This window comes from Alligator mississippiensis, chromosome 1 (assembly GCF_030867095.1).
Source record: "Alligator mississippiensis isolate rAllMis1 chromosome 1, rAllMis1, whole genome shotgun sequence".
Taxonomy (NCBI): domain Eukaryota; kingdom Metazoa; phylum Chordata; order Crocodylia; family Alligatoridae; genus Alligator; species Alligator mississippiensis.
Genome location: NC_081824.1, coordinates 78,773,360 through 78,792,267, shown reverse-complemented (window position 1 = coordinate 78,792,267; position 18,908 = coordinate 78,773,360). Strand labels below are relative to the sequence as shown.

The 18,908-nt window shown below is 41.7% G+C and overlaps 1 long non-coding RNA gene across 1 annotated transcript; it reads left to right on the top strand.

Annotated features, from left to right (window-relative positions):
- Window positions 1-1,313: 1,313 nt before the first annotated feature.
- LOC132249977 (uncharacterized) lies at window positions 1,314-18,202 on the top strand. The gene is made up of 3 exons (XR_009461536.1): window positions 1,314-1,391; window positions 15,137-15,350; window positions 17,750-18,202. It is a non-coding gene; the product is annotated as an uncharacterized LOC132249977 (long non-coding RNA).
- The last annotated feature ends 706 nt before the right edge of the window (window positions 18,203-18,908 follow it).

The following is an 18,908-nucleotide window of genomic DNA, read 5'->3' as shown; positions in this document are numbered from 1 at the left end:
ATCGAACACTTAAAGAACAAAAACTAAGAAAACGTGGGACATATTTGTCTATAATGTTTTTCAGATGCAGACTCTCAATATTAAAAAACCCTCCAGTGTCTGTTATTAATGTAATTCTTAAAACTTTAAGAAGAATATCTTTGGGTTAAACTATGACTATAGTCATTGCCCTGAGCAGCTGTACAAAATGCACTGAAACAGGAGTAGCTCTAAAAGGTATTGACTATCTTTAGAGGAGCCACAATCCCTCCCTTACTTTCTCATTTCATCCAAGAATCATGGTCATTTGTTGCTGAACTATACAAACTTTAACTGTGCTGTAATGACATGCAGGTCTCAGGGACTGGAACCCAGCCGTGGAAGGTTAAAGGGATAGTAGCCTACATATCTACTGTCATACTGTTTAAGAACACTGGCTCAGCTGACAGAGATGATGGGCTGGGCTTAAGGAGGTTAAAAACACCCAGGAAGGGAAGCTGGGGAGGAGAGGAGATTGGTGCTTAGAGAGAAGCACAGGGACTGTGTTGCCCCTCCAGGTCTGAAGGAAGACTGGAGGTTTGATTTTGTGTTTATTCTTTGAACCTGTACTCGGTTTGATTCCCATGGTGAAAAGACTTTGCTATGATGAGATGCTTTTCACATGTATAATAAATGAACTGGCTTTTATGAGGAAACTGGCTCCTGAGTCTGCCTAAGTTAGTATCAACCCACTACATGTGCCTTTAGACTAGATCCATTCCATTGATCATTGATTTGGGGTTGAAGTCACAGCTCCATCCACCCTTCTTCCTATCCAAGTTATTCTCTGCCCATGAGATCCATAGAGCAAGAGTAATCAGGTGTGTTGTTCACTTACTCCTGAACACTTACTCAAGGTCTGTGTAGTATAGGTAGAATTATGAGGAAAATTCTTCTTCCCTTCTGCTCCTGTATTGAGTCAAAATTTAATTACAAAAGCTAGGGACAGACATTCAAAAAGCCTGAGCCTGAATTGATTCAATCTTTGCAGGTTAGTCTAACCTGAATAGGCTAAATCAGTTTTGTGACCAGACAGACATCTCAAAAATGCAGCCACGTGTGGCTCAGACTAGAAGCCATGGAGCTCTAGAGCAGCCTTCCCTTCCCCTGCACAGAACTGAGCTGAGGGAAGGTATGATCAGCCCCCACCCATGAAAGATGCTCTGATTAGCCCAGCAGGGAATTGATAATCGTGTTGTGGCAGAACACAGGGTGTCTCTGCCACTTTAAGGGCCTGGAGCTGGCAGCCTCCAGGTAACTGATTAGGGCAGCCATTTTGAGGCTTAGGCTGCGTATATAAACAAGGCAGTTTGGCTGCAGGAGGACAGGCAGCAACATTGCCTGGTTGAAGGGCTGCTGTGAATGACCTGGAGGTAAGGGGGAGCTGCAAGCGGTTGGCAGGAGGCTCCTGGGCATGACCTGAAACTGCACCCTGCTGGGAGTGGGTGGTCTGGTGAGGCTCTCAGTGGTGCGGGAGCCCCCAGGAAATGCCAGGCCAGTTATCACCCTGGTGAAAGGCAGGTTGGGGCACCTTAACCCCTAGCTCCCACCACCACCGGGTGGGTTACACATGTGTTTGTTGGGGGACCTAGATGGGCCAGTGTTGTGAGGAGCCCAGAGAGGGCGGACCCCGAGAGTGGGAGTGATGTGGGCGTGGTGCTGCAGTTGCCCCTGGGAGGACGGGGAGTAGTGGCACAGTGAGGCCCAGTGACAGAGTGAGTGGCTAGAGAGACCCAGCCCGAAGGGGAGAGTACCCTCGACTGGCCCAAGCTGGGGCCAGGACTACAGTAGTTAAAAGGGCCGGGGGCCCACTGCAAGGGATGCCCAAGAGCCAGGGGCCTGGGGTCCTGACTGGCCTTGAGGTGAGCCAGGGCAGGAGGCTGAAGGTTCTGGGGGAACCACACCTGAGAGGGGAACATGGCTTGGGGGGGGGGCTAGGTAGCCCAGATGAAGGCGGAGAGGCTGCCTGATCAGGAGGGATCATAGTGGGGTTGTGTAGGATGATTCTGGGGCCCAGTATGGGGCCGGTGATAGTGTTAACACCGAGATGCCATCTGCGAGGCTTGGGCTGCGGTATTAGGGGAGGTCGGAGCCGCAGAGCGCCCCTTGGCATCGGGGCATTACAATGGGCAGCCTCCCGCTTAATTGACATCAACATATGGATCAATTATCATCAAAGGCATGGCGGGCGAGATAAGCGGGCGGTTGCCCAGAGACAGGTGGGCGGGCCACGAAGAGCTCGGCCCTGAGTAGGCCTGCTGTCACAGTGACAAGCGGGCAGGCCACAGAGTTCGGCCCCAGGAGGCCCCCGTCACAGTGTTTATCACCCCTAACTTAGTGTTTATCAACCCATTAAGAAAACAGCAGAGGGACATTACCAGCTTTCTGTTGATTCTGCCTGTTGATTCTACCTGTTGACTCAGCAGGGACCATAGCCAGCATGTGGCCTGCTAGATAATACACAGACACCTCCTCAGCAAGGCAGAGGGGAGGTGGGAATTCCTGCCAGCAGAGAGTGGTGAGGGGGAGGTGGGGAGCTGCCCACAGTCTTGCCAGAGCTGCAGCCAGGAAGCAGAGGGGAAGGGCCAGCCCTGCTGTGGAGCAGAGAGCACTGCCCAGCCCAGAGAGCATGTCAGGATGCTGGGGGAGTTTGATTTATCTTAAACCAGCAAGGGGTCTGGGATAGACATTGCATAAACCAGTTTGAGCCAAATCAGTTAAGCCTGATACTACCTTCAACCAGGTTTATCTCAAACCGGTTTTAGCCATTTTCAAACTGGTATATGTGCACTGAACATCTGTTCTGTTACAGGTTTAAACCTGTTTCTGATCACTTAAATGAGTTTATATGTAATGTTTGTCCCTAGCCATAGTCTAATATAGCAACATAGGCAACTGAAACCACAAAAATTCAAATGCAAACATAGCAGAATCCTTATCTACGGAGGGATTTATTCAAATAATTGCATGGATTTGTTATGTATGTGCATATGTGTGCATGCACTAGAAACAAAATTTGCAGGGTAATGTTTTTTATTGGGTCAATTGTATAATGGGGAGACAAACTTGTGAATGCAAAATGCCCTTCCTTAGGTTTTTAAAAGAAGCAGATGCAGCCTAATGCCTGTTAGAACAAATACTTTTGTTTAATCCTATTAAGTTCATAAAATTGATCACTTAAAAAGGCAAGTGGGCAGTAAACCCATTGAGCAAAGAGGAGTACTTGCCTATCAGGTAAAGAACAGTTCATATACATACCTTTAATTATTGTCTAAAAAATAAGACCATTCTCAAAGGGAAAAAATTATTATGGCCTGTGGAGCGGAGGTTACACGAGGAAGCAAGTAAGTAGTAATAAGCCATGAAGCCACTATATTAAGTTCATGGTTTTTGGTGTCCAGTCAAGTTATAAATTGTTTTTCCCAGGCCCATCCTCCTAAAGTATTCCTTAGATTTCCATTGAGAAGGACTGTGAAGTCTGATCTATACTATTTTATTTATTAGCTTTACAGTAAAAAAAAAATAAAAAATTAAATTTTAACATGAAAATAATATAAAATAAAATAAGAATCTCTACATTTCACACTTTGCTACTTCCTGGGCATGTCTACATGTGTCCCTATGGTGCTGTTGTTACTGCACCATCATCTAGTACTTCTTTTTGGAAAGGCTAAATGACAGTGCAATAACAGCTGGTACTGCATCATGCCAGTGGCACATGATTATTTTTAGCCATTACATCATTGTAACAACACCCTATACAGCGGGAGCATGTTGCTACGGCGACATAACTGCAGCATCACAGTTTGTGCTCGCTGATGCTACATTGCTGTAGCGTGTTGCTATGGCAATGTGGCATCACATGTAGATATGCCCCCTGACTCTGGAAGCATTGTCTGGCTTAGAGGGGTTCTGAGACAAAACTAAGTTTTTCTGCCCATATAGACTGCACATCTTTCTAAATCATATTAGCTGCCCAATTCCCCAACTCTCAGTACTGTATAACTGTGAGTGTTAGTACTAAATTCCAGTGAAGAGAGTCATTATTTTTTTCCCTTATGACTTTCTCTCATCTTTTCTCTGGAGCCAGAACCTTTTTACTTGTCTTGAATATCTGATTATATGTCCAGCTTCCACTAAGGAATTATGGTATTTAATTCTCGGAAAGCAATTGATTAGGGTTAATATCAAAGGTTATTTACAAAAAAAAAAAAAAAAATTCCTGGTCAGATTGTTGCCAGTCCCTGTGCCAGCTAGCAATAAATATGAGAGAAAATAAAAAGACTCGATACTAAATTATCCTCATGCACTGTACAGTCACATTCCTAATCAGAAGCAACGTCTTTCACTCTCCTACTCTGAGAAATACTAAAAGGGGGTTGATTGGGCTTTGTCTATTTTTGTATCTACCACACTGCAATTAGTATATTCTTTCTTACTGCCCCTTATGGGAAGTTAAGGACAGCTCAGGGAATTTTCTGGAATTAGAGGCAGTCCAGGGAATCTGGGGAGTCCCTCACCACCGATCAGGTATCCTAGAAGCTCTGAGAGAACCAACTATACCCCAACCAGCTATAATGTGATTCTTGATAGTCTCAACTGGGAAATATCATATAGGACTAGGGATATGGCCAGGTGTTTGTGATATTTGGGTGTGTCTACACATGCATTAATGAACCTTAGTTAATGTGCATTAAATTTAGTACCTCTATATTGAGATACTAGGAGAATTCATATTGGCTTGTCTTAATGCACATTAGCTAAAAAGCACAGGGCATTTATAGACATGCTCTGGGAGTGGGGCAGGGGTGCTTTAATTAGAGTGGCTCTGATAGCCACTCTAATTAAAATGCCTGGAGTGTCACATGTATCAGCATCCCCGCACTGAAAAATGGCAGCGGGGGTGCATTAATAAAGCTCTTTAAAGGAGCTTTAGTTAAAGCACCCCTACCGCTATTTTTCAGTGCAAACACAATTGTAATTACCATGCTCCAGCAGACTCAATTAATCAAATCTGTTCCAACATGCTGTAATTACAGCATGTCAGAGCAGCCTCACTGTACCTGTATAGGCACCCACAGTTTTTAAGTGACACTTAATGCGCTTTAGCCTATTTCAATGTATATTAACTACATAGCACAGTTTTCTTATTGTTGACTTAGTGTGCATTAAAATAGATGATTGTGTATTAAAGCACACATGTAGATGCACTATATTTGGAATACTGGACCACGTACTGCATCCACATTTCAAAGGAGATGCTGACAAATTGAAAACGATTCATAAAGGAAGTACATGAATGATTAGGGAGCTGAAAAACATGTCAGTGCATTCAGTTCATCCAAGAGAAGGTTATGCAATGACTTGATAAGGGTCTACAAGTATCTGTATGGCAGAAAAATCTCTGATAGCAGATGGCTCTTTAATCAGCAGAAAAAGGCATAATGAAATTGAAAGTTTGGATGCTGAAGCTAGATAAATTCAGGGTAGAAACAAGGCATATTTTTTTTTTTTAACAGTGAGAATGATTAACCATTCACATGCCTTCTCCAAGGACATCTATAAGAGCTAGTAGGACCTGTTTCCCTTTACCAAAAATAATGACTTCCTTCTAGCAATAATAGCTGCTAAGGTCTTGATGAAACCATTTTGAACTGTTTCTGAAGGGTTAAAATCCTAAGTATCCTCACATTGAACAGAGAATCTGAGGTCCAATCCTGAATTGTTTTCAGGTGCCTTTCAAGATCAAAGGGAGTAAAGCATCTGAATTGTTTTGAGGATCTGGGCCCTAATATATTGAGTAGTTGCAATTAAATAACTGTGGTTGCTCCCACAGTAAGCTATTATTCAGGCTGCATAAGATTGTCATTAGCTGGCCTTTCACATTTAGCTACTAAAGGTCAATATTTATTTTGCAGTTCATGTGTTAAAGCAGTATGTACATGTTCAAAAATTCAGACCTGTTTATGCACCACTTAGGCACTTGCACACTCATTAAGAAGAAATTATGTTAATATGCTTTAAAGAAGTAGCAGTCATTACCATTCACTGTTATTAGGCTAAATCACTTCCTGGGAGTGGTTCTGCTAAGGAGACAGTACACTTTATTTACGTGGGAAGCATATAATCAAGACTGTCTTGCATATTTGTGTCATTTTATTATTGTTATTATACTGTAACATCACAATGCAATCTTCCATCAAGCAGCTAAAAATATTCTAAAAAATCCACACTCTCATAATCAGCAGGTGACTCTCCAATTTAACATAAATATCTTAGTTATTTCAGCTATTTGTTGGCATTTCCCCTCCCCCCCCCCCAAACAGTATTGGAATGTGATCAACTCACCCTGACTGCTTTTAAAACTGTATTTGTCTATAACGATGGAGGTGGGGGTTGTCTTCAGCTTAGATTAGGTGGGAGGAAAAGCATCTGTCAAAGTGCATACCGCAAATTGTATTTTTGCTGCAACATAACTGAGGGAAATGTCCATTGTAGTTCTATTTTTGATAAGTTAGAACAACATAGTCAAGCTGGCAATTTAAATACAAGTTTAAATATGAAGTTTCAGCGAAGTGAGGAGAAATGTTTGATATATTAAACCCCACAAATTGGGGAGAGAGGGCAGAACACCGGGCTACAAAAAAGTGTTGGGGGGGGGGGGAAGTACTTTGGTGCTGAAACTAGGTTACTAGACAACTAAGAACGAAAAGGATGACAGAAGAAGGGCCAAGGGAGGCAAATCTCAAATCTAAGTGTTGATTTCTATTTCCATTTATGTATTTAAATGGCAGATTTCTAACTACATAGGTGGCATTTTTGGCACTTACATTCACATATCGATTCTATTATCTCTCAACTGTGGGTGCATGTAGACTGAGCATGTGCAGTAGGCTATGCAATGGGTGGACACATACATAGTTAAGTATGTGTGCCCATTGTTGAGGTGTAAGTGTGTCCAAGTTATGAAAAATGTAGCTGTTCATGAGCAGCCATGAAATATAGAAATCCATGAGCAGCAAGTCTTAGAATCCGGATGAAGAAAGCCACCCATCCTCCATCCGTTATGGCCTTGGTGTCTGCATGGCTGGACCATTAGTTTGGGAAGCTGGGGGCCCAGGTTGTGGGCCCTCTCCTATTTAGAGGATCTGGATGTGCATTTCATTCACTTCCTACTGCAACGTTCTAACAATCACAACATAGGTTGGCTTTTTTTTTTTTTAAGTATGCTCCATGGCTAGCCAAAAGCTGTTTGGTAGGAAGCAAACAAGACAATGAGTATGTGAGTCAGTGAAATGCATGCTGAGTTTTAATTCCTCCTCCCCTGAGAATTTATTCATTTTGCACTAAATAGTCCTTGAATTAAAAAAAAATACAATAGTCCTTGGAGAAGGAACTGTAATACAAGACTCCCTTCAGTAAAGACTAGGTGAGTGCTGTTATAGTTATGTGGTTCAAAGAAGTTTCACTGTTCCAACTTCTGACACTGGGCTTGTACTCCTAATTAGGGCTTCAAACACAATTCTCAGTCAGAAAATATCAAGGCAGGACTCAAGACAACCCTATCACATATTGAACTGTTTAGGAAATGCTTCATGTACTGTCCCAGGCTAATCACAAATATAAGTTCATCATTCTTGAAAACTTTCTGTTTTTACCTCACATAACAGTGTTTATAGCATTTCCAGAACTACTTTGCATACTACATTTACTCTGGTTAGATTGTCTGGTTATGTAGGTAAAAGTAGATTTTTAGCCAGATTATTATAGAGATGATACCTTCTGCTCTAGAGTACTATAATTCCATATAAATCAGGGATGTTCAAAGTCTGGCCCACAGGCCAAATGCAGCCCACAGAGCCATTGCATCTGGCCTGTAGGGTTCCTCAAGGGTCAGAAAATTTGGTGTCTGGGGAAGTGTGGCCATTAATATAGCCACCAATCTCCCTGCCGAATTCCCAGATCTCAAGCCCTGCATGCCTGGTTGGAGCCAGGCTGCACCCGCTTCACTCCCACATATCCAGAACAGCTCCCTTTCCCCCCTCAGGGCTGGGCCACATCTGTATTTCCCCCACAGGGCCATGTTGGGGTGGGTCACAACCCCTCCTCCCCCCATGGGGCCAGGTTGGGGCCAGGACATGCCCCCTTTCCCCCCATGAACCCAAGTGAAGCCCCTTGCCCCCCTCAGGCCATGCTTCCTCCCCCCACTTCTCCATGAGGACAGATGGTGGCCGCCACACCAGCCTCAGGCACTGCAAAGGAACCACCATCTGGCCTGCGAATGGACCAGTCATTGCCCATCCAGCCCACCAGGGAAAACGGGTGAGTACCACTGATATAAGGAATGAGTAGGAGACAATCTGAAAGACATAATAATTATTCAGTATGGTACTAAATACAGTGGTGCTCAACTTTTTGTCTCTATGGGCTGGTTGAATGACCCAGAGCCAGTCCATGGGTTGGATTGGGCCCTGTACAGCATTTCACTGAGCCAGTCCATGGGTTGGATTGAGCCTTGTACAGCCACCCCCTCCCTGCCCTGTGTACCTATATTTGGCACCAAGGGCCTGGTGTCACTCCCACCAGCCCCCTTTCATGCCCAGCAATATCCCTGTCTCCACACTGGTATTGGATCCTAGTGGCCCTGCAGTGCCCTCCATATGCAGGGATTGGGCCCTCAGGCTTTGTACTGCCCTGCCTCTGGGGTAGGGCCCTGTGGCCCAGCACTATCCCTGCCCAGCCCTGTGCCATCCACTCCAGTGTGCAGGGCCCAGGACTCCCCACGGGTCTGGAAATTCAGCAGCAAGGGAGCAGTACCACTTTTCCCCCACCACCAAATTTCCAGACCCGTGGGAAGCCCTGTAGGCTGGGTGACATAGTGCCATGGGCCACTTGTCACTTATATCTTTGAAAATAAGTAATATTTATTCCAGCCATGCTTAAAAGGAAAAATCAATACAGCTACATCACTTACTACATAGTTAACAATGGGGGAAAAAAAGTCTCAAAGTGGTGAAGCATAAAAAAAACGGTAAAGCAAACAAAAATGCATAATATTGTGATATTAAAGATATGCTGGATAACAAGGAGAAATATAGACAAAATTGCCTTTATTAATATTAATTAAATAGTAAAAGTCTAGATTTCCTCTGAAATGAAATGTATGTCCAAATCTTGCAGTCCTTACTCAGTGTCCCATGTGCTTCAACAGGAAGTTTACCTGAATCAAGAGTATACTGTCCTTTTATATTTAAAGGTTTTTTGAGGCAAATTATATTTTCAAAATACTAGCTGTAATGTATTGCTTTGTAGCAATCCTCATCTGGGAATGCAGTAGATTTCAGGAATAAGAAATGCATTGCTAAACAAAGCAATAGATCAGTGAAGTATTTAAAATTCTGTGTGTGGTTTTTTTTGTTTTTGTTTTTCCCTAGTCTGTGGACTTGCATAAGCACATAGTAAGCCGTAGCAGATACAAAGATAAGACTAACATCTTTTTTTTTTATTTTACTGGTGACTGGGAGCCTGCTATAATTTTCCAACGTTGTATCTATATGGGATATTCTCCTCATGCTTCTCCACATGGGCTTCCTACACAGATGCTGGGATTTTGCTTGTCTTTATCTTTTATTTCACTTTAATTGGTTTAAGCTTCTTCAGCCCATTTGTGCTTAGCAGGTTTTGCTTCTCTGTGGGTTTCATCTGAATTAAATGAGGAAATCTTTAATTAAGAACCAAGCAACATGGGCAACTATATAGCCCCAAATAGAGTTGAGATGTCAGAATAGGTTGCAAAATGTGAAATTGCTTGTAAAATTTTTGCTTGCAGAGCTTAGTTACTTTGATCTGATGCTATAGAGATAACCTTGAACAGCAGGAATCACCACCAAAGTGCTGGGAAGGTTACAGCTTATTGTGCAGGTCAGTTCCTTCAGTAACTCAAATATCTTGAATTAGAATTGTTGAGAGACTATACTCCACTGGAACAGCCTAAACGGGAGCTGCTTCAGCTAATGCCAGCTAAGAATTTGGCTTACAGTCTTGGCAGAGCTGCCATTTAACACCAGCACTTTACTGTTGGAAGACCCTAAATATGTCACAACTGTTTTCTGTAAGGATATTGTTAATCCACTGTAATGATGAATCTAAATCCACTGTAATGATGAATCCAGAACTGCTTATGATGTCCAGAGTCCCCAGCCAAATCCTACTTGCAACCCACAGTCTAACTAAAGTCAGTACATTTAAAAGTCCTTTTGAAGAGGTGGAGAAGAAACCATCCCCCAGCTATGGACATCTGCTTCTAAAATCTCAGCAGTTGATGGGGAATGGCTGGTAAATCTGAAAACACGGTCACTGGAATCCTCTGCCCAATGAATGGAAATTGCTGCTTTACTTACCCAATTTTGCCCCTCATTCAAGTTTCACTGTGCATTCAGGTTCCATACTGTTAAAGCAGAAGCATTTAAAGCAAAGGTAGGGAACCTACAACCTGCGGCTGGATCCAGCCTGTGGAGTTGGTGCTTTACCTCCAGTGTGCTGCACCACACTACACGGTGGCTAGGCAGCTGGGTAGCCAGGTGGCAGGGTGTTTTCGGATGCCGTGCCACAGCCAAACACTGCAGAATAATGGCAACAGGGAAAAGAAATGTCAGGCTAGTCCTAGTACCAGTACTCTTCAAACCCAAGCTGGGCCATTCCGTCCTGCAGCCAGGAAGTGTTGCTAACCACTAATTTGAAGGATTTGCCTTTGGGTGAGCAGTACAATCAGTCAGAAAACAGTTTGTATCTCCTGGAAGATCTGACATTTTGAAATTTCCCTTTATCTCAAATTTAGCAGTAAGTTTGCAGTATATACTATGGTGAACTAACTTAGATCGGGCCCCTCATTGGCCTGATTTAAATCCCACAAACATCACACAGATGGGCATTTAAATTGACCTAACCTTAGTGGACTGAACCACTGGATGTCACTGATGGAAAGAAGTATTGAAAAGGAGGAAAATCTACCTGCCCTCTGCCCAATGGCCTATTGTTAAGACAAACCAAGCAAGTGAGAGGCCTGGGTTCTATGTTCCAATTACTCTGACATTTAAACCTATATCATTTTCATTTTCTAGGAAAATGACATAACCATTTTATGGATTACAGAGGGTGAAAGTTCGTTCTAATTCTGTTAAAACTGGGTCACCAGACAGAACAAAATGTAGGAGTCTTAAGGTAGAAGGATAGCACTGTAGACCATATAGCACAGTGTGGTAAGGATGGGAGAGAAGTCTGAGTTCTGTCCCCTTTTCTTTATGCTTTTTATCTAATGACTAATGGACTGTATTCCTAAATCACTTTTGTTAAAGGAAAGCTTTTGAAAATTCAAACCAATAATTCCACAACTAATTTCTATTATAGCTGTTAGAGAGAGATCTCTATGTTCACATCTTGTGGAAAGCACTTAGACACCATAGTGACAGACAAACTTATAATAACTTGGAAAGAAAGGAAAGAAAATGATCACATTATTCCCATTACTCCCCTTTTTACTTCCTTTACCCTCAATATCCTAAGCAGCAGTCACCATCCATCTCTGTATTTTTCAGCATCCCTTTTTGCAGTCCATTAATTATCCTCTCCAGTTGTCCAGAGGGGTACACTGTTCTATATCTTGTGCTGCTGTTTAAAATAAAAGCCTCCTTGATGCTTGATGTCTTTAAGCCAGAGACAAATAGAAACAGCTGCTGAAACGCAGCAAGGGAGATCATGACAAAGGGAATGGCTCTAGGGAAAGTGAAACTTTCTGGATTTCACCTCCCCCCATTTCTGCCCCTACTGACTACTGCTGGATTGGTTTGAATAGAGAATCTAAACTAGATGTCTTGTCAGTGGCAGGCAAGAGAAGATCATTTTCCCCATTCAGAGTGGGGTAGGTTTATATTTTCTGGTGAACTTGCTTTCTGCAATAAAGTTTGTTTAATGATTATTCAAGTTTTAGTTATTTTAATCGTGCCTGTTCTGATTAAGCTGTGAAACCAATTTACAGGAAACACCTTATTGTTTTTTTAATTGTTTCAAAAATCCCCATAATTGTTTTGCATTTGAATCAAGTTTATTAACAGACATATGGTCATAACAGAGAAATCACTCCAGTTGGTAAAGCCCTAAACTAAGCCCAAAATAATTTGATCATTTGTAAATCATTGTCACTTGAATGTTTTCTCAATATAGCTTAATTATGATTCAACACAGTGGAAAGCTTCTGGGAAAAGACCTCAGTTACAAGGTATTTCCTGGGAAAAGAGGAAAATTGAGAGCTCTCAGCTAGCAGTGCACTTTATTATTCATGTATAATTCTTCTGCACCACTGAACATCTGCTAATAAATTTGATTCAAGTTTCCATGATAGCTTTTACCCTCATCATTCAATCCCTGCATGAGTTTTATATCTGATGAGAATTCATGTTATTTACTTATTGCTAACAATTCTGATCCCATTAACAATTTAGCCTGTAAAGTCCTCAGGTAAGTTAAAGATGTTTATAAAAACAAACTATGGTTTAGATAGGGTAAGAGAATTTCTATAGCTTCCCTGGAAGCTAACTGACAGGTGGTCACCTTGGAAGTATGTGGCAGTAGTGCAACTAAACATTTATTAGGAGTTTCTGATACAGAAGGTGATCAAGAGCATCAGAAGCTATTACTGCTAACCCTGGGTTTTGTCAATCTTATATTCATTTCTGCTTTCACAGTTATAGATAAGCTTAAATCCAGATCAAATATAAAATTTCCTTTGAACGCCCACAGACCTGGTGTCGTGATTTGGTATTTGACTTTGTTCCATATAATATGGTTATTTTTTATGCAAATAGAACACAGGTTTGGGGCTCCAGGCTCATGAGTTCCATTCTCTATCATCGGGTTACTATTTGGCCTTTACTGACTCACAGGGCCATATTTTATTCTACCCATTAAGCATGTAATTGGAGTTAGGACCTTGCACACAATTCGCTTTCATCCTGCCCAATCACTGAAAAACAGTTAATCCAAAAAGGTGGTAGTCTTTGCTGCCTTTTGTGACTAACTTTTAAGAGTAAGATGTCAGTTTTTACAAAAGTAAGTGCATTCATTGATTTTTTTTTTTTTTTTTTTTTTTTTTTTTCCAGGGATTCAGGCATGGTGACTCAAATCACATTTAGGTGCCCGAAATCTACTTCTATGCTTAATAGATAGACTAGAATCTGGCCCATAAAGACCAGTTTGTTTAAGAATGCCCACCGATTTTAAATATTTGGTTTATCCACCTAAATATGCCTAGGTTAAAAAACCCACAATTAATTCATGGATACTTTTGAAAAATCTGTCCATAGCTTCTCTGAGCTAATCTGAGTTTATCTATAAGGTGTACCTCTACCTTGACTCCTTTCATGGGTACCCATGGGTATTAATGTTTGTAAAGTGATCTGAAATTCTACATAAGAGAGTTGAGCTACAAAATAATGCCACAGAGCTCTTAATAATAAAAATACACATATTGTACAAACAGAACTTGTAAAATAAAGTTATTAAACTTTAAATTAGTCAAATTTCTTACTTAAAGAAAAATCCAAGATGTGAACCTTATGGACAACCTGCAAGTAGGTGGTGGCTGAGTTGTCTCTAAATTCTGCTAGGCTGCCACTTCTTGAGTTTGGTAGATGGAGGTTATATCAAGCTGGATACATTGGTTTTATACCAATCTAAGAGTCCCCTATTCCAGGGAGAGCCCAATTAGAGAGAGCCTGTACACAAGGTACAGAGAAGGGCAAAAAGGATAATTAGTGGCATGGAAGGGCTTCCATATAAAAACAGACTAAAGAGGTTAGGCCTATTCAGTTTAGAAAAGAGATGCTTGAGGGGGGACATGGTAAGGGTTTAGAAACTACTAAATGGCAAAGTGAAAGTAAATAGTGATTTATTATTTAATATCTCTCATAATACAAGAACTAGTGGTAACAAAATGAAACTCGTAGTTAGTAAATTTAAAAACTAACAAAAGGAAGTTTATTTTCATGCAGCATGAAATTATAATGTGGAACTCATTGCCACCAGATGTTGTAGAAGCTGACAGTTTAGCCAGATTCAAAAAGGGATTGGACAAATTCTTGGAGGAAATGGGCATCATCAGGTATTGAGCACAGAAGTTAAGGATACAACCTCTGACTTGGAACTTCCTAGTCATTATATCCAGAAGGCTGAAAGTGAGAGAGGAACAGTGGAAGTTCGCTCATACCCAGTTCACTCTCCTTTTCAGTATCATTCACTCTGCCACTGTGACACAGGTACTGGGCAAAGTAGCCTGGTGGTCTGACCTACTAAATGGCAATTCTTATGTTCTTATGTTGACAGGAAACAAAGTGTGATGACCTCTCTAAGCAGACACTTCTAACTGAATAAGTCATTCTCCTTTACAGAGTCTATAGTTTGCATACTAAAATACCTTGAAAATTATACGTGACACCAAGTCATATTGATTTACTGCAGCTACTGTATTTATTCTGACACTGAGCAGAAAAAGATTAATTACTGACCTGCACAATTATCAGAGACTTCATAATGAGTTAAGTAGTATTAACAGTGTTAATGTATGGGTTGTGATAAAAGCTAGCATATTCTTGCCTCCTTTTTATATTTCATTCCATATCTTTTCTTTTTCCTTTCTTTCCCTCTCTTTCATCTCTTCTCTTCATTTTTCTTTTCTTTTTTTTTTTTCTTTTCTTTTCTTTTTTTTCTTTTCCCCTCCATTTTATGGTACTTCTAAACCAGAAAAAATCCCATCAATTTCACTGGTGATGTCTATGGTCCTTGTTGCTTGGAGGTAGAGCAGTTAAAGCCTCTTGCTACAGTTCCAGAAGCATGAGTTCAGTCCTTGCTCTGGTCTCATACTGGAGGTTGTGTCTGGTCAGTGAACTGTAAACATGTACCTGGTCAAGCTGTGGAGTCAATGGGAGTGGGATGCAATTATAACCACATCATTTCTTTACGTGCAGTTGGATCTAGAAACTGTTGTACCTTAACCGAGCTTTAACTCTTTTGACTTGCTGTCTCCATTTAGTTCCTGATATTGGTCTGCTAACATTTCTACCTACAGTACCCATCTACAAAAGAATTACATGAGGATTGGAAAAGGGCCAACATTGTGCTCATCTTCAAGAAGGGGAAGAAGGAGAACCTGGGCAACTGTAAGCCAATCAGCCTAAACTCCATCCCAGGGAAAATCCTGAAAAATCTCATTAAAGAATCTATGTGTGATAAGCTTGAGGTTCTGAAGATTCTGAATGACAGCCAGCATAGCTTCATCACTGGTAGGTCTTGTCTTACCAATCTCATCTCCTTCTATGAACAGGTCTCTTGCTACCTGGACATGGGAGAGAAGGTTGATATTATATACCCAGACTTGCAAAAGGCTTTTGCTCTAGTATCCCACAATATCCTTATGGGAAAAAAATGGAAGATTGTGGGCTTAACTGACTGCATGGTAGGACCCAGAGAGTTCTCATGAATGAGTTCAATATGCCTGTGTTGTGCAGGCATGAAGTAGCCAGTTGTGCTCCTCAGGGATCCAAGCTTGGACCAGTGCGTTTCAACATCTTTATCAAAGATTTGGATGGGGGAGTGAAAAGCTTGCTGGCCAAGTTCACAGATGACACCAAGTTATGGGGCAGTTGGTCACACCAGAAGACAGGTTGCAGATACAGGCAGACCTGGACAGGCTCGAGAGTTGGGCAGATCAGAACCAGATGAAGTTTAACACTTCCAGGTGTAAGGTGCTCCATCTGGGGGCAAATAACCCTCAACATACATACAGGCTCGATGGTGATAGCTTGACTTGCACCATGGCTGAAAGGGACCTAGGGGTAATGATTGAACGTTGCATGAATATGAGCTGTCAGTGCGATGCAGTGGCCAGCAGGGTAAATAACATGCTGGCATGCATCAACTGATGCATCTTGTGTAAAACTAAGAAAGTGATACTCCCGTTGTACTCAGCACTAGTTAGACCGCAGTCATAATACTGCATCCAGTTCTGGGTGCCACACTTCAATAAGGACATGGAAAAACTTGAGAGGGTCCAGAGAAGAGCCACCCGTATGATCAGGGACTTACAAGGCAAGCCATATGAGGAACGCCTGAGGGACCTGGGCCTTTTTAGCCTAAAGAGAAGGCTAAGAGGGGATTTGACAGCAGCTTACCTCTATATCAGAGGAGTGCATCAGCAGCTTGGTGAACAACTGTTCACTAGGGCATCCCTGGGGAAGACCAAGACCAATGGACACAAACTCCAGGAAGGCTGCTTCAGGCTTAATACCAGGAAAAACTCCTTCACAGTCAGGGTGTGGAATAAACTCCCTCCAGAGATAGGTGCAGTCACCTACCATAGTGATTTTCAAGAGGAGACTGGACAGTCACCTCACTGGGGTCACTTGACCCCAGTTGTCTTCCTGCCTAGAGCAGGGGGGCTGGACCCGATGATCTGTGGGTCCCTTCCAGCCCCTAACAATCTATGAATCTACATGGATTTTTTTCTGAGTCATATATTACAATACATATTACACTACTCCCCACATGAAATTACATTCCTACAGCACCATGATTAAGCTCATTTGACTAGATGGATTGCCCCTTAGTTTTTGAAAACTCAAACAGTTACGTTTGTACAAAAATGCTGCAATAATCTGAGAACCTGTTCCACAGCTGCTTATTTTCTTTTGAAAGTTATAGTTTAAATTAAAGTACAAGTGATTTTTAATAATAACCAGTCAGACTGCACATTAAGATAACAGAATCTAGTCATTTAAATCTGAAGCTGTTTGGGCTTCATGTGGTGTCTACAGAAGCCCTGTTGATATCAATGTGAGTCCTTTGAATATGGGTTGGGGGTAGCCTCTGACCTTATGTATTATGAGAATATTGCTGAATATATCACAAGAAAGGGCACTGACTATCTTGCTTTTAGTACTTTCCATCATTTGTCATTTAAACAAAGTATTTCACTTTTGGTACCATGCTGTGCTCTTCTGGAGCTTTAACATTTCCCACTGTTTTGGTAACCTGTAAATTAGGAATTAACCAACAAAACTGGCACTTGAACTCATTCAGCTCTTATGTGAGACTAAAGGATAGATAGCAATATTACTTGTCCCAAACCTCATTCTCAAGACTTCAGTGAGCATTCAATCAGTGTTATAGGTTAGAAGGCAACTCATAAGGATATGAAGTCAGCACTTTGGCAAAAAACACAATATGGTGTGTGTGTGTGTGTGTGTGTGTGTGTGTGTGTGTGTGCGCGCGCGCGCACACACACACACACACACACACACACACACACATGCACATCAACTTCCTAACTATAAGCAATTCTGATGAGAGTGCAAAAACAAACTATTATGGTCCCCAATTCCTAAATATAAATATACACCCTCTCCTCCTCCTGCTGAGAGAAAGGAAGGAAGCCATGGCTTTGATGACTATTCAATTCTGATTCCCAAAAATAATGTGCACAGCTGGCTACTACCATTTAAATCGAAAGGAAGTCTTTTTATGTTTCAGTGAGCTACTGGAAGCTCATTACTCTGCAAATCTTCCTACTCCACCTGCAGTAGGTTTGTAAAATCATCTGATTCTATAGTGAAGTCTCATGTTGCTGAGGGTCAGATCCTGTCCTTACCTCCAAGGCCACCAACTGCCTTAAATATTTTTCCAGTTCCATTTTAGAAAATGAAGATGGGATGCTTGGGCTTTTTGCAGAGGGGTTCACGCCTCTACAGAAGATCTTTGTGCAAAAGATATTTTCCTACGTGGGAAATGACAATCCAACCATGGCTATGCATTACACCTGATGGGAGAGCCTGACTTGCAACATTGCTGCTACATCCTTGGATGCTCACTAGTGACATCAGGGTGACTTTACTGATATTCTGCAGTACAGAAAAATCTGCCTCTCTTTCCCCTACATACCCATTTGCAAGCAGCAGCCCAACATGATATCCTGCTATTTTAGCTGCATGTTGCTTCCAAGTTTCATCCCTAAAACTTCGTTACTTTTATAAAATATGCATCAGAACATTTACAACAACAGAATGCTGTGAAGTAGTCCCATGAATAATTAAAACTAAACTACACTTGTCAAATTCATGAATAAAGTACATTGCGTGATGCATTATCCATGCCTTTTTATTTTACGTGCTCATTTATCCACTAATTTGTGAAATCTGATCATTTGCTGTGGGTTCCTGAGTCACACTGCTACATTTACCTATAGAAACACAGGCTGATGCAGTAGGCTAAGAGGAGCTAAATGATGACTGTCCCGAAACAGAAGAATTTTGTGTGCAGATGGGATAAAAGAGAATATTTGGGTTCTCTATACTCCTGTATTGGAAGAAGATATTGTTAAACTATCTGTGCTCCTTGATGGGGGTGAATGCATGGTAGTATTTCCAACCTTACTGTTAGACCCCAACTCCATGCGGTGCCCAACGACTAGGGAAACAACGATCTAATTGCTCATGGATCCTGTTACTCATTATCCAGAGCAAGGAGGGAGCACAAACCAGCACACACTGCTTGCAACAGCTTTATTCAGAATGGAGACAGCTTCAGGAGAGCTCCTTCACTGACACCTAGCCTGTGAACACGGGGAGCAGCAGTGAACATTAGTTTTTTTCACATTTTATACACCTTGGTTCATATTCATTTACATTCACTCCACCTATTTCCCTCCTTCTGATCCACCCATTTCTCTTCCCAGTTCAAGCTCCTCCTCTGTTTACTGTTTACTTCATTAGCATGAAATTGCCTATGCATTTCCTTCATTTACATGCCCCTCTGCTAAGAGCACATGAATATAGCCATGAACTTGG